Source organism: Salmo salar, chromosome 01 (assembly GCF_965601325.2).
Source record: "Salmo salar chromosome 01, fSalSal1, whole genome shotgun sequence".
In the NCBI taxonomy this organism is placed as follows: Eukaryota; Metazoa; Chordata; class Actinopteri; order Salmoniformes; family Salmonidae; genus Salmo; species Salmo salar.
Window position 1 is genome coordinate 136,689,553 of NC_138291.1, and position 13,296 is coordinate 136,702,848.

Genomic DNA, 13,296 nt, shown 5'->3' on the forward strand with positions numbered 1-13,296 from the left:
AGTATAGATTCTTAGCTTTCATTTGACACCAAATGTGATGTGTACCTATGAACTTCACATGTTAGTGCTCATGGGACTTTTTTACATGGAAATGCCCACCCAGCTCAGAGATGTTATGTTCCAAATCATTTCACAGAATGGACTAAAGCATCAGTGGAATGTCAGGCCAGAGAGTGACGGCATGCACTCCGTGTGTGTGTGTGTGTGTGTGTGTGTGTGTGTGTGTGTGTGTGTGTGTGTGTGTGTGTGTGTGTGTGTGTGTTTGTGTGTTTGTGTGTTTGTGTGTGTGTGTGTGTGTGTGTGTGTGTGTGTGTGTGTGTGTGTGTGTGTGTGTGTGTGTGTGTGTGTGTGTGTGTGTGTTCACCCTCTGACTCAGCAGCAAGGCCACTGGCCTCTCTAACCCCACTGGCCACTCGGCCTCAAGTCACACACAAACACTGAGTGGATAAAACGTGTGTGTGGACATGTGCTCTGCTCTACTTTATCTTTAACGTCATTAGTCCAGATGGGTTCATTTGGGGGGGGAGGAATCAATACAGTTACTGTACATATCGGGATTTCATTTTTGACGATATATTGTATGGTTTTGACATTATAGCGATATCGTTTTTTGAGCTAGTTTGCTGTACCTGCACCAAAACACGAGTATTTTTCCTTCATAGCGTGTTCTCCGTCTTGCTTTGAAATAGGGAGCCAATTTGTTTTCAGCATTTTTATTTCCATGACTGATCAGAACTCAGTTTCTCATGACTTGTCCCTCTGCAGCAGGAAATATGGTGAACAATATCTTTGGAACATCGAATCGCAATAAAATCACAGTATTGAATCTCGAAACATATATCAAATCAAACTGTATTAGTCACATGCGTATTAGTCACATCAGGTGTAGACCTTACAGTGAAATGCTTACTTACGAGCCCCTAACCAACAATGCAATAAAAAAAAAAAATACAGCTAAGAATAAGAAATAAAAGTAATTAAAGGGTAGCAGTAACATAACAATAATAAGAATATAGAGTTGTGGTAATCGTATTGGCACCTAAGTATCGTGATAATATTGTATTATGAAGTCCCTGGCAATTCCCAGCCCTATTGTGGACCCATCAGACTAATCACATTCTTTCTGTGTTGTTGTTTCCTGTCTCTCTCTCGGTCTCTGTGTGTGTGTGTGTGTGTGGGCGCGCGCTTGTGTGTTTCCTGTCTGAAATGTCCTTGTGGAGCAAGAAGGCACAAATAACACTGCAGCCATTACTGTCAGCAGCCGTGTGTTTAATTAGGTTTGTGTTGGACCATCTTCCTCTTCCTCTCTCCCTCTCTCCCTCGCACTCTCCCTCGCCCTCTCTCTCCCTAGCCCCCTCTCTCCCTAGCCCTCTTTCTCCCTCTTCATCTCCCTCTCACCCCCTCTCTCCCTAGCCCTCTCTCTCCCTAGCCCTCTCTCTCCCTCGCCCTCTTTCTCCCTCTTCATCTCCCTCTCGCCCTCTCTCTCCCTCGCTCTCTCCCTCTTATTAAGCTCTTACAGGTCCTGAATGGAGTCTGGAGCACCGAGCCAACCACTGCCCTTTGTCTAGATCTGTTAATATTGTGTGTGTGTGTAGGTCACTCAGTGTTGTGAATTAGACACTTGGTCAAAGTCTCACTCACTCACTCACTCACTCACTCACTCACTCACTCACTCACTCACTCACTCACTCACTCACTCACTCACTCACTCACTCACTCACTCACTCACTCACTCACTCACTCACTCACTCACTCACTCACTCACTCACTCACTCACTCACTCACTCACTCACTCACTCACTCACTCACTCACTCACTCACTCACTTTCGCAGTTAAAGTGATACTGTTTCATTAGTGAGTCTCTGTCTGCTATGCACACACACACACACACACACACACACACACACACACACACACACACACACACACACACACACACACACACACACACACACACACACACACACACACACACACACACACACATCCATTCTTGTTATCCAGTGACCGCCGCACTCGTCCTCCAGGACTTGACCTGCAGTCAACAGGAATGACCCACCTCTCCTCTCCTTCCACCTCCTCCTCCTTCTCTCCTTCATCTTGGTTATTGGCAATAGTGTTATGCTCTCATCGACGTTATGCATTTCCCTGGCCTACAAAGGCAACATCAGCGCTTTCTACACACTGCCAAATCGTTAATACTGTCTACCTGACCTGTGTGTGTGTGTATCACAAAATTGCTTTCTGGCTTTCGCTTTATCAAGAAGGACGAGGGGTCTTGGGAGCCATGTCAATGGATGCAACGTCAATGTCAGAAACTAAAGGGCAATTCCACAGTAACAGAAGTTTTGACTTTGAAATGTATCAAGCAAAAAACAATGATTGCAAAGTTAAACCAACTCAAATTCTTGGTACCGCAGAGTGGTAAAACAGTGCAACGTATGACTACACTGGCACAGGCGGTACCTTCCAGTTTCTTGCGACGCTGCAGCTAGTTTGTGAGAGTTATCCCCAGAGTAGGAGGCACAGAGAGGTCAGGCTGATTTCCATAGTGTATGGTGGCTCAGTGGGACTGGCTGGCTGATGGCTCCATTCTACACATAACATCATAAATGATAATCCTTTCCTACCTGGTGTCCTTCCTGTGTTCTATAGAACACACCACTCCTCGTAGAGACGGCTGCTGTACGGAATCTGTGCAACCGCATTTCTACTGCAGCGTTCCGGAACCCACTTGGGGTTCCCAATGAGCGCATCGGAACATCAATGTTCAAAACCCCCTTACAGGTCATGACTTTCAAACTATTCGATGGATGTTTTTTTGTTGTTGTAGAGAAGGCGTATTAGCCGAGCTGTTCTGGGGCATTCAAAGTGTTTTAGGGTCCGCTATACTTCTTTTCTGCTGATTGTAGGAAAAGGAAGAGGATGGAGAGTGCTCTTCCTGTTTCAACCAAAGTCAGCTTGGCCCGAAGATGTGACAAAAAAAAGAAAGGCTGTACTCTGTCTGCCTCTGGTCTATAGAGAACTGTTGATGAGAGAAGTTGTTTTAGCTGTACTGTTTGTGGGTCTGGGGGGGGGGGGGGGGGGGGGGTGCGTGCGTTGAAGAGAAAGGGAACTTGCTTTAGTTCCTCTTCCTCCAGTGATCAGAAGAGATCTTGTCATCTCTCTGCACCTACGCCAGCATGGTTCAGGAGACGGTTCATTACACACACATTTTCTCATGTCCTTAGGCCTAGAAACCCTATATCGCTAAACATTGCCACATGCTAGGCCTATTTCCCTTTTAAGTATTGTGAAAGGAACATTTTACAGGACATGATCGTATTATTTCTGCTATTCTTTTTCAGCTGAAAGGCCTAAAACGTGCTGCTGGTTATTAACAATAAAGAAGCTTTTTTTTTTTTTTTTTTTTTTTTTAAATTTTTTATACAAGCTTCCTTTTGTCTTCCAAGAGGGGCTGGAAAGAATAGCTTGCATATCTCTCTTTCTCTCCGTCCATCATGGACTTTGTACCGTCTGTCCTTTATCAGACAGATCCTTGCAGAGAGAGAAGCAGAAACACAGACAGGGCAGCAGTAGAATCACCTAGCAGATGTTTACATAGAGAATGCATCTCTTGGCTTTAAGAGCACAGCAGGACATGGAGAGAATTTAAACGGGGTTACACACACACACACACACACACACACACACACACACACACACACACACACACACACACACACACACACACACACACACACACACACACACACACACACACACACGCCTATAATAACTCTTCATGAGAAGGCCTCTGAGCGATTCCACGGCGGAGGGAGAGGAAAATATTTGGGCAATTCTCAGAAACTTAATTGGGAGGAAGAATGTTTGGAATTCTTTTTACGTTTGTGTCACAAACCATTTTTTGGGGAAAATCATGATGAAAGTGCCTGATTTTAGGCCCTTTTTAGACTTAATGATCTGTGAACCGTACAGGATACAGACAACACCTTGGTGTCATTATCCTCCTTTATAGTGTGTTATAAAATATGGAGTATGTCTTGATTCCATATGTCTGGTTAAACATCCTTCCTCCCAATGAAGTTCGTATGTGAGAATTAGGGGTGTGAACATTTTAAACGTTAAAAGTTTAAACGAAATTGGGATGCTTAACGTTAATGACCTGTAGTGCCTACCAGAGGGTCGGGGCAGAAGGAGGTAATTGGCTGGATGAGAGGGGTCATTGATGATTTTTCCCCCCTGTATGTTGAAGTACAGAGAGCTCTACAACACTAACTTTGCGAGGTGGAATTGAGGTACAGTGGTAGTACACAGTACAGTATGTGCAATGCTTAACCATCTGAAAGGGACCCAAACCATTGCTGGCAGCAGCGCAGATTCATTGTGAATTCACAATTTTGTGCATTTTTCTTATTGTTTTTTTTAACAGAAAACCGATTTTTTTTTAAAGTACAATTTAAACGCAAAGATTTTTTTCTCTCCGTTTGTCACGTCCCTAGTGAGAATTGCCAGAGCAATCTGCCATACCATGAATATTTTCTACTCCCGCTGGCGTGGAATCGCCTGTCTTGTTTGGATCTTTTGTTCTGTTGGAACTACAAGACCTCCTGGAGAGTGTCTCCGAGTATCATTAGTTGTGTGTGTGTGTGTGTGTGTGTGTGTGTGTGTGTGTGTTACGTAGCAACAGCATCTGTTTTGACAGATGGTGAAGCCTAGTAGTAAACACATGATGCCAGAAATAAAGTAGTAATAACATTAATTTATACACAGAGGTTAGGACTAATTTGACCGGCACACAAGCAGACATTCAGGTGAGCTGGTATCTTAGCAGCATTGGACTAATGAACAAGTAAACACTATGGTCAGAAATAGCGTTGAAATACACTATATATATCTTAATGTATGTGGAAACCCCTTCAAATGAGTGAATTTGGCTTTTTCAGCCACACCTGTTGCTGACAGGTGTATAAAATCGAGCACAAAGCCATGTAATCTCCGTAGACAAACATTGGCAGTAGAATGGCCATACTGAAGAGTTCAACATGGCACCGTCATAGGATGCCACCTTTCCAACAAGTCCGTTCGTCAAATTTCTGCCCTGCTAGAGCTGCCCCGGTGCTTTTTATTGTGCTTTTATTGTGAAGTGGAAACGTCTAGGAGCAACAACGGCTCAACCGCGAAGTGGTAGGCCACAAAAGTTCACAGAACGGGACCGCTGAGTGCTGAAGCGCATAGAGCTTTAATATCGTCTGTCCTCGGTTGCAACACTCACTACCGAGTTCCAAATTGCTTCTGGAAGCAACGTCAGCACAATAACTCCAAGGCCGAGCAGCCGCACACAAGCCTAAGATCACCATGCGCAATGCCAAGCGTCGGCTGGAGTGGTGTAAAGCTCGTCGCCGTTGGACTGTGGAGCAGTGGAGTGATGAATCACGCTTCACCATCTGGTAGTCCGACGGACAAATCTGGGTTTGGCGGATGCCAGGAGAACACTACCTGCCAGAATGCATAGTGCCAACTGTAAAGTTTGGTGGAGGAGGAATAATGGTCTGGGGCTGTTTTTCATGTTTTTTTAACGCTACAGTATACAATTGCGTTCCAGTCGATTATGTGCTTCCAACTGTGTGGCAACAGTTTGGGGAAGGCCCTTTCCTGTTTCAGCATGACAATGCCCCCCGTGCACAAAGCGAGTCCTGACCTCAACCCCATCAAACACCTTTGGGATGAATTGGAACACCAACTGCGAGCCAGGCCTAATCGCCCAACATCAGTATCCAACCTCACTAATAATGCTCTTGTGGCTGAATGGAAGCAAGTCCCTGCAGCAATGTTTCAACATTTAGTGAAAAGCCTTCCCAGAAGAGTGGAGGCTGTTATAGCAGCAAAGGGAGGGGACCAACTCCATATTAATGCCCATGATTTTGGAATGAGGTGTTTGACGAGCAGGTGTCCACATACTTTTGATAGAGTTAAAATAGTATACCAGAAATATAAATATCCTGATGCTCAGAAATAGAGTTAGGAGAAAAACAAACATTCATGTCCCAGATAGAAAAATGTACAACATCAACATTCAGTGCCTTCAGCAATATTTCTATAGGCTATGTAAAGAAACACCTATTAGTAATACTGGGCGATATGGACAAAAAGACATATCATGATAAATTGACTAAATGATCACGATAACGATACGTTTAACGATACGTTTATAACAATGTGCACCACAGTTATTTTCTTAGAGCCCTTTAGACCCCTATGGGCCCTGGTCAAAAGTAGTTCACTGTAAAGCCCTGTTTCCATGGGCACTTTGAAATCAACCCAGGTTGGGCTGGCCTTGGTGGACTAGCTCAAATTGCATTCACCCTCATGCTGTAACTAACGTTACCCCCATACTCTTGCCAGTGCCAGCCAACTTGCTGACGTTAGCTAGCTAGCTAGCTAACCAAGCAAACCAGACGACAGGTTTGATATGATGTAGCTAACTAGCTAGCTGTCTTTCAATACGACCTGGCCAGCTAAAATTGCCACAACATTGGAACACGACGTTAAGATCTCCCTTCACTGGGACTAAGGGGACTAGCCCAAACCATGAAAAAAACATGAAAAACACCCCCAGACCATTATTCCTCCTCCACCAAACTTTACCGTTGGCATTATGAATTCGGGCAGGTAGCGTTCTCCTGGCATCAGTCAAACCCAGATCCGTCCGTCGGACTGCCAGATGGTGAAGTGTGATTCATCACTCCAGAGAACACGTTTCCACTGCTCCTTGATGTTTCCACTTCACAATAACAGCACTTTTTTTTTATTTAACTAGGCAAGTTAGTTAAGAACAAATTCTTATTTACTATGACGGCCCACCGGAGAACAGTGGGTTAACTGCCTTGTTCAGGAGCAGAACGCCACAACGACAGACCTTGTTAGCTCAGAGATTCGATCCAGCAACCTTTTGGTTACTGGCCCAACGCTCTAACCACTAGGCTACCTGCCACCCACACTTACAGTTGACTGGGTCAGCTCTAGGAGGGCCGTAACATTACGAACGGAATTGTTGGAAAGGTGGCATCCTATGACGTTGACCGCGTTGAAAGTCACTGAGCTCTTCAGTACGGGCCATTCTACTGCCAATGTTTGTCAACGGAGATTGCACGGCTGTGTGCTCGGTTTTATACACCTGTCAGCAATGAGTGTGGCTGAAATAGCCAAATCCACTCATTTGAAGGGGTGTCCAAATACTTTTGTATAGTGTATCATGCACCTTGATTCGTAGTTTAAGTTAGAAACGTATGCATTTTATTAACACGGAATTTATTAGCTAAATATAAGAGCCTTTAAATATTTAGCCTACTTGTCAAAGTCAAGAAAAAAAAGATGAAACGACATGCGTCGTCCCCCACAGGCCAAATGAACAATGGACAAGAACAGCTCAAGGACAGAACCACGTGCATTTACATTGAGAGAATAAATGCATAAAAAAGCATTTCTGTGAAGCTTTGTGATTGACAAGGACAAGTTTGATGTCGGACAATAGAGCGGTCATTATTTAAAAGCCGGTAAGATAAAAGGCAACGTTTCATACCGAGGCTTTGGCGGGATTTAAACATAATACCGTAATCCTGAATACCTCGGTTGGCAGAAATAAAAGTATAGGCTTTGATACTGGCAGTACCTTTCAGATATAAAGAAAAGGGAGGTACAAATTTGTCGGCATGGTAAATGGAGGGTTTGTGTCTTGGTTTGAATGGAATATAAGTGTGCGGAGTGCATACCTGGTGTGGTTCTGGTTCATACCTGGTGTGGGTCTGCACTGTTTCAGTGTGACTTCTGGCTGCGGTGAGCTGGGCTGTCGGGCTGTGATCTGGCAAGATGAGCTGACATTTGATGATGAATCTTTAATGTTATGGGGATATTTTGCTTCCACTGCTTCCACTGGTCCTGGGGGCCCTTGTTAAAGTCAAGGGCATCATGAACTTTACCAAGTACCAGGACATTTTAGTCAAAAAACCTGGTTGCCACACCTGGCCACAAGTGGATCAGCGTCGTTATCCTCAGCATCAATAATTTTGCCCCCTATCTTTTTTAGATGTTTTTTTATTACTTGATAAACAAAATCTCGTTCTCTGAGCAATTCTGTTGGTATACAATAATAGATTTTCTCCCTGGAAATTAGCATACAGTAGTATAGCCCAGTATCTTTTGCTCAAGGGGTGCCAATAATTATGGACTAGACCGTATGACTAACACTGTAATACTAGATCACAGACATACTAATACTAGATAAGTTATTTTCTATGACTAATCCTTCCTTAGTACATTACATTCTAATTCTATCAGTAAAAATGGATCACTCATTTCTCAACCTTTGTTCCCAGTCAAATAAAAAATGTACAGTCAAACTCAGTGAGTCCTTGCTTTTGTTTGTAATTAAACCATAGTCTTTAGAGTGACAAAATAATGAGCAGCGATGGTACTTAGGCCTAACTGCTATTCCATTCTGACTCCTGAGTGTTCTGTTGCGATGCTAAGAGGAGAGTGTGTGTGTGTGTGTGTGTGTGTGTGTGTGTGTGTGTGTGTGTGTGTGTGTGTGTGTGTGTGTGTGTGTGTGTGTGTGTGTGTGTGTGTGTGTGTGTGTGTGTGTGTGTGTGTGTGTGTGTGTGGTGCCAGTGTTTACGTTCTAAGTGGCAGTACCCTGTTATCGAGTGCTTATCCCCCTCCAGCTGGGTGGGAGATTGGCTTCCATGTTCCTCTCAGTCGCAGGTGAGCCTGTAATTGTTTGCAGCGGTAGGATTGCAGCCCAAGGCGCTGTGCACAGAGCCAGCTTCTCATTGACTGACAGATCCCTCTCTCCTCTCTCTCCACTCTCTCTCTCTCTCTCTCTCTCTCTCTGTCTCTCTCTGTCTCTCTCTCACTCTCTCTCTCTCTCTGCTCTCTCTCTCTCTCTCTCGCTCCTCTCTCGCTCCTTCTCTCTCTCTCTCTCTCTCTGTGTCTCTCGTTCTCACTTTCTGTCTGTCGCTCCTTCTCTATCCTCTCTCTCTCAGTTTCTTTCTCTGTCTCTCTTTTTTACATTTCAGTCATTAATCAGAGGAGTGCTGCTCGGGAGCCTCACAGCCACCACCTCTTCATTCTTCTGCAATGATAGGATCCTCTCCTGGAGTAGGCTCGAAAAGCCGACCCTATTCAACGGTGACTAGGGTCTGGTTTCAGTGATGGACTATTTTGGCAACTTCGATATTGGAAAATAAATTGTTCCCGGGGGTAGGTCCTCTTCAGACAGACAACTCTCCCACCAAATCACGAGTCAGACATGCCAGAACGTTGCGATTCAAAACCAACGTTTGCAGGCAAAAAAACAACCTTTGCACTCACTGGTAGTTGTTGCAAACTAGCCACTTGTGAAATGCTCTCGTTAAAAATAACTTCCACATCTCAATAGCTACTTTTTTTTTGTATTTATTTCAAGCGGTTAAAGTCGTGACGTAGGCAGTGAAATAGTTTGTCTGTGCCAGAAAAAGTACATCCTTGAAACCAGACTCGAGTCAGAGAAAGATGTAAAGGAGAGTGGGAGATGAAAGATGTAAAGGAGAGTGGGAGATGAAAGATGTAAAGGAGAGTGGGAGATGAAAGATGTAAAGGAGAGTGGGAGATGGAAGATGTAAAGGAGAGTGGGAGATGAAAGATGTAAAGGAGAGTGGGAGATGAAAGATGTAAAGGAGAGTGGGAGATGAAAGATGTAAAGGAGAGTGGGAGATGAAAGATGTAAAGGAGAGTGGGAGATGAAAGATGTAAAGGAGAGTGGGAGATGGAAGATGTAAAGGAGAGTGGGAGATGAAAGATGTAAAGGAGAGTGGGAGATGAAAGATGTAAAGGAGAGTGGGAGATGGAAGATGTAAAGGAGAGTGGGAGATGGAAGATGTAAAGGAGAGTGGGAGATGAAAGATGTAAAGGAGAGTGGGAGATGAAAGATGTAAAGGAGAGTGGGAGATGAAAGATGTAAAGGAGAGTGGGAGATGAAAGATGTAAAGGAGAGTGGGAGATGAAAGATGTAAAGGAGAGTGGGAGATGAAAGATGTAAAGGAGAGTGGGAGATGAAAGATGTAAAGGAGAGTGGGAGATGAAAGATGTAAAGGAGAGTGGGAGATGAAAGATGTAAAGGAGAGTGGGAGATGAAAGATGTAAAGGAGAGTGGGAGATGAAAGATGTAAAGGAGAGTGGGAGATGAAAGATGTAAAGGAGAGTGGGAGATGAAAGATGTAAAGGAGAGTGGGAGATGAAAGATGTAAAGGAGAGTGGGAGATGAAAGATGTAAAGGAGAGTGGGAGATGGAAGATGTAAAGGAGAGTGGGAGATGAAAGATGTAAAGGAGAGTGGGAGATGAAAGATGTAAAGGAGAGTGGGAGATGAAAGATGTAAAGGAGAGTGGGAGATGGAAGATGTAAAGGAGAGTGGGAGATGAAAGATGTAAAGGAGAGTGGGAGATGAAAGATGTAAAGGAGAGTGGGAGATGAAAGATGTAAAGGAGAGTGGGAGATGGAGGAAAGGGAGGTGTTATTGGCACCAGCACGTCTCTGCTCTGTGGGAGATCCATGGGTAAGAGAAGAAGACAAGAGGGGAGACCACGGTAGAGGAGAGAAGAAGAGAGGATGGAGGAGTGGAGAGAGAATGGAGAAATGACAGGAGAGGGGGAGAGGAAAGCGTAAGAGAAGAGGAGAAAGAGAGGGCGCAGGAGCTAGGAGAAGAGAAGAGCGGGAGCAGAGTTTTTTTTAAACATTTTCGGGGGAAGGCAAGCCAGTCGGTCACAGCAGGCGTCTGTCTTTTTAAACCATCTCCTCTACACAACAAGGCTTTTACTGTGTCAGTGCTCTCATCCAGAAACACTTAGGTTAAATACAGCCTCGCACATCTGTTCCCATGTTAATGTCTCCTCTCTACTCTGCTCTGCTCCGCTCCTTTCTAAACAAATCAAAGCCCTTCTAGGGGTCCTACACTATTCTGTCTGTACGCTGCTCGGCCTTGTGAGATGATGACTGGGGAGTGAGGCCTACACAACCAAATCAGTCTCGTCTCATTGGCTCCATTGGCTGCTGTTGATGTGATGACGTAGAACCGAACCATGCTGTCTGTCTGCAGTCCCACTCCATTATCCTCTGCAGAGGGAGCCCACTTGTTCTATGTGTGTGTTCTGTTCTGAGGGGCTGCGTTAACTATCCTCTCCGGTGTGTGTTTAATGGGGTTAATTGAGTTGTTTTAGATCACTGGGCGACTAACTGGCCTGCTAGTCTAGGCTTATCAGTAAAGACTCATGCTATACAGCCGTGGCCAAAAGTTTTGAGAATGACACAAATATTAATTTTCACACTGTCTGCTGCCTCAGTTTGTATGATGGCACTTTGCATATACTCCAGAATGTTATGAAGAGTGATCAGATGAATTGCAATTAATTGCAAAGACCCTCTTTGCCATGCAAATGAACTGAATCCCCCAAAAACATTTCCACTGCATTTCAGCCCTGCCACAAAAGGACCAGCTGACATCATGTCAGTGATTCTCTCGTGAACACAGGTGTGTGTTGACGAGGACAAGGCTGGATATCACTCTGTAATGCTGATTGAGTTTGAATAACAGACTGGAAGCTTCAGAAGGAGGGTGGTGCTTGGAATCATTGTTCTTCCTCTGTCAACCATGGTTACCTGCAAGGAAACACGTGCTGTCATCATTGCTTTGCACAAAAAGGGCTTCACAGGCAAGGATATTGCTGCCAGTAAGATTGCACCTAAATCAACCATTTATCCGATCATCAAGAACTTCAAGGAGAGCGGTTCAATTGTTGTGAAGAAGGCTTCAGGGCGCCCAAGAAAGTCCAGCAAGCACCAGAACCGTCTCCTAAAGTTGATTCAGCTGCGGGATCAGGCCACCATCACTACAGAGCTTGCTCAGGAATGGCAGCAGGTAGGTGTGAGTGCATCTGCACGCACAGTGAGGCGAAGACTTTTGGAAGATGGCCTGGTGTCAAGAAGGGCAGCAAAGAAGCCACTTCTCTCCAGGAAAAACATCAGGGACAGACTGATATTCTGCAAAAGGTACAGGGATTGGACTGCTGAGGACTGGGGTAAAGTCATTTTCTCTGATGAATCCCCTTTCTGATTGTTTGGAGCATCCGGAAAAAAGCTTGTCCAGAGAAGACAAGGTGAGCGCTACCATCAGTCCTATGTCATGCCAACAGTAAAGCATCCTGAGACCATTCATGTGTGGGGTTGCTTCTCAGCCAAGGGAGTGGGCTCACTCACAATTTTGCCTAAGAACACAGCCATGAATTAAGAATGGTACCAACACATCCTCCGAGAGCAACTTCTCCCAACCATCCAGGAACAGTTTGGTGACGAACAATGCCTTTTCCAGCATGTGGAGCACCTTGCCATAAGGCAAAAGTGATAACTAAGTTGCTCGGGGAACAAAACATCAATATTTTGGGTCCATGGCCAGGAAACTCCCCAGACCTTAATCCCATTAAGAACTTGTGGTCAATCCTCAAGAGGCGGGTGGACAAACAAAAACCCACAAATTCTGACAAACTCCAAGTATTGATTATGCAAGAATGGGCTGCCATCAGTCAGGATGTGGCCCAGAAGTTAATTGACAGCATGCCTTGACAGATAGCAGAGGTCTTGAAAAAGAAGGGTCAACACTGCAAATATTGACTCTTTACATCAACTTCATGTAATTGTTAATAAAAGCCTTTGACACTTATGAAACACTTGTAATTATACTTCAGCATTCCATAGTAACATCTGACAAAAATATCGAAAGACACTGAAGCAGCAAACTTTGTGGAAATTAATATTAGTGTCATTCTCAAAACTTTTGGTCACGACTGTACAACCAGCTGAACATTAACGGGATCCAATTCACAGATAGAGATCCTTCTTCCAACGACCCATCTGCCGCTGCTGTGTCACACGCTCAGCCACAGACACACAGAGCAGAGCAAGGGAAGGCCCTAAATGGACTTTATCTTATCAGCTAGTACCAGTCAACCTATACTGACACACTCAACTGTTGTCCCTGGCTAGTCGTTTGCTAGATCGTATCAGGCTTAGGTCATGTCGGCAAACACCCAGGGTGTAACCCAGGCCAACAAGATCTGTGCGCGTGTGTTGGCCTTCTTGTGTGTGGCAGTGAGAAGAAAAACGAGCGAAAGAGAAAGGGAGAGAGGGCATTGACAGACAGACAGACAGACAGACAGACAGACAGACAGACAGACAGACAGACAGACAGACATGACAAAGGCTGGGCGA

The 13,296-nt window shown here is 44.7% G+C and overlaps 1 protein-coding gene across 11 annotated transcripts in view; it reads left to right on the forward strand.

Annotated features, from left to right (window-relative positions):
- The window catches only part of strbp (spermatid perinuclear RNA binding protein), a 128,170-nt gene that overhangs the window by 47,720 nt on the left and 67,154 nt on the right, over nt 1-13,296 (forward strand). For 3 of the 11 annotated variants that reach the window (XM_045688338.2, XM_045688340.2, XM_045688335.2), the window contains one exon: nt 9,043-9,259. The exons of the other annotated variants lie outside the window; for them this stretch is intronic. The gene's annotated coding sequence lies outside the window, so the exon portion shown is untranslated. The remainder of the gene's footprint in view (nt 1-9,042; nt 9,260-13,296) is intronic. 11 annotated transcript variants of the gene reach the window in all.